The following is a 3,469-nucleotide window of genomic DNA, read 5'->3' as shown; positions in this document are numbered from 1 at the left end:
GCATCTGGACGATGCATGCAGCCACTTTATTAATTATGGCAAAAGACCTTACAAAGTAATACTCAACAGTAAGACTGAAGCCACCGTCTAGGCAACATCTGTCGCTACTCCTATCCAGTTGGTGAAGGGATGCTGATAGTCTGGGCCTAATACCAAACAAACCTTGCAGCCAAACCTAACATCTAAGACCTAAGGCCCTAACCAGGACACCTGTCGGGTATGGGGCACCCACCGGTCCGGCGCACACTCAAAGGCCGCCGCCGCCTGCCACCAATCCATCTTCAGAGCTGTACTGATGCAACTACCTTGCCCGGTCTAGCCGCCGTCGACGCCACCACGACGCCAGACAACGTCACCCTCCTGCGCGAGTCCCTCATCGCATATCAGACGCCTAATCTCCAGGGCGTCATGCCATCGAGATCTGTCATCATCAATGTGTATGATGAAGCACCGATCCACCGAAGACGTCGTCCACTAGTCCCTCGAGCCTGTGTACACCTCCAAGAATGATGCCCCCAAAGGGGAAACGACACAAGTGCGCTGCCGTTTTCTGATCTACCGATCTAGGATTTCCCCCGGAGGTAGCAGATAGTGGTCTAGAACTTCTCCCCGGCGATGCCTTCAAGAAGGGAACGACACCAGAGAGCACCGCCATCACCGGCTTTGGCATCTAGCCAAGAGCAGGTTTTCACCCAGATCTATTCGAAAAACTCCATCCAGCTTCTTGTGCACGGATCGCCGCCTTCTCTGTCGGACACTAGACCAAAGGATCCAACCGCCGCCGTCAGATCCATGCAGCCAGCACTGGGAGATGACGACAGTCTCCCTGGACCGGAGCTAGCACGAACTGGAGCAGATCGAGTCGGAGACGATGTTACCCCTGGAGCTCCGACAGACCAGCGAAGAGCCACTGGAACCACCGTGTCCAGATCGCCGGCCACGCCGGGCCGCCGCCACCCCCGCGGCGTCCGGTAGTCACCAGAACCGGGACGGGCCGGAACCGGTCGGACCAACGGGCGCACCGCCACCCAGCCATGGGGTCGCCGCCTCGGCCACCGCTGCCCCCTGTGCATCCGGCCGATTCCCACCAGCACCACCATAGGCACTGCCGCTGGGAGGTCACGCCGCCGTGGGCCGAAGTGGGGGCCGCACCTCCGCGGATCTGGGGGCCCGCGCCACCCATGGATCCGGATGAGAGGGGAGAGACCCTCCGCCACCGCGTCGCACGCACGGGCTTAGCCCGGCGCCGACCACCTGCGGCGGCGGATGGGAGGACGGGCACGGGGCGGGTCGCTATTGGCGGAGGTTGGCTCCCCCCGTGTCGCTCGTGAGGGGGGCGACGCGAGAGGTGAGTGGCCCTGAGTTACTCCAATGGTTATCTCTCACAACATGAAAGATGGTGTAATAATTCTTCAAAAACTCGACTGTGTGGGAGGACATGGCTCTTAAGAAACGGCATGTAAAGATCTGGATCAATCAGGCTCGCACGTGCAATATGATTAGAATGACTTATTGGTAAAGTGGAAGGCTACCAAAGATGAGACGCTAGTGTTGCTGCGGAAGACACGACCACACCATAGACAGAACACACTACCCTTCAATAGTTCCACATTATATACTCCATCAGCAGCAGCAGAAAGGGACGGATCAAAGCACCGGACCACTCATCTCGGTAAAATGGCACATAGAAGCGAGTCAACGTTCTCTTTGCGTGGTTATGCTAATAACACAAGATGAAGTAGCCGAGAAAGGAGACATGAAGAGATTGGTGTTCAGATAGTTGCACCGGTGGTACGATGAACAAGGCACATCACAGCTAAATATCTTGGATCAAACACGTACGATTTTTCATGTTTTTCACGTGTGGCTTTACTGTATCCTTTCTTGATAATGAAGACACATTGCTTTGGCGGTTCGCGGGAATTGTGCCTATAGTTGTGTTCTCGCAGTGGCTAATGAGAGACTTTCTCTTGTGCACTACACGATCTATATGGTTGTGAATCCACAACAACCATGAAGCTAGTGTTAATCATGGCCCTCTTTACTATGTCATGTGCGTCATGCTACAGTGACGATCCCCTTTGGCACGTTGGTGGCTCGTGCATAAGTCGGCCTTTACATAGTTTCTGAAAGACATATTGTCGAGAGAAAGCAATTACTCATGCTCTTTGCAATTCACTTTCGAAAATATACTGTAAGAAGAAGAAGAAGCTGCGTTGCAAAACCAATGAACATTCACAGCTTTCCTGTTTGGCTTGATTCATGCACACATATTTTTCTAGTTTTGTTTCCTTTTAATCTACACATCGCCAGTCAACATAATTGACAATCTGATTGATTCATAACTCAATTTTTTTAAAGGACTCATTTCGAGAAACTGAATTAATCATGAGAGCCTACCAAGTCATTGGTTGGTCTTGACAACCAGGATGAGAATTCTTATCCAGTCCATCTGTGGCGACGATGGCGTGAAGACGTTTACCCTTCTTGAAGGCATTGCTATGGAAGTAGTCAAGTGTTTATTTCATATCTTGTAACGGTTTGAATGTGGTTGCTTTGTTATGTACTCTGCTTAATGATTAATTAAAATGGTTGTGTGCATCACAATGATGTAGAGGGTGGAGGATTAAACCTCTTTGAAAAAATAAACTTAGTGCCTGTGTAAATATTTACTTTATCATACCACACCCATATTATGCACCCTAGCCACGCCACGTGTAAAGAACTATATGCAAGTATTCAAATGTATCTTGGTCCTAGCTTCTTTCTCCCCCCACGTCATAAATTATGGGTTGTGGGTTGCGGCTTGGTGAAACTAGAAGTACCTTTTTTATTGGTCACACAAAACCTCTGCCTATAGTTTAGAAATGGAGGAAGTACAATTACATGTGAAAACCTGCAGGGTCCACTGACATCTCAACCCAAAACAATTGAATACACGACTAAATAATGATACACATAGCGCAACACACGTCTGAACAAGCAGGAGCCACAAAGCCTCCCACTGGCCGAAGAACAACACTCTCTACCGGCCTTGGTGAGAGTCAGAAGAGTCGTCGACGAAATACAGCTCTGGTTGCAACAAATAGGGCATAGATGCACCCGCAACAAAGGCCTCCTTTCGAACCATGGAAGGACCTAGAGGTTGAAGCATTTGCCGCCGCCAAGGATGAAGAAGAACCATATGCGACTAGGAACATTGAGAGCCCCCAAACTGGGCAGAAACCACCAAATAAGAGACCAAGCCTTTCCATTTCACTCGCCTTGTAATCACCATTTCATAAACCGCTAGGTGGGCCTCCATATTGGAGGTTGAAGAGGGTAGCAACTGCCATCGGACGAGATCGATGGCTAAGGTCAGCCCCACACAGCCCCAGAAGAAAAAGCAAGTAGAAAATCGCCAACACACATGTAGAAAGAGACCAAAACATAGGAGATATAAGCTTGTGTCCTCTCCCAGCTAACCCGC

This window comes from Triticum aestivum, chromosome 7D, assembly GCF_018294505.1.
Source record: "Triticum aestivum cultivar Chinese Spring chromosome 7D, IWGSC CS RefSeq v2.1, whole genome shotgun sequence".
Classification (NCBI taxonomy): Eukaryota; Viridiplantae; Streptophyta; class Magnoliopsida; order Poales; family Poaceae; genus Triticum; species Triticum aestivum.
This window is presented reverse-complemented; position numbering follows the sequence as displayed.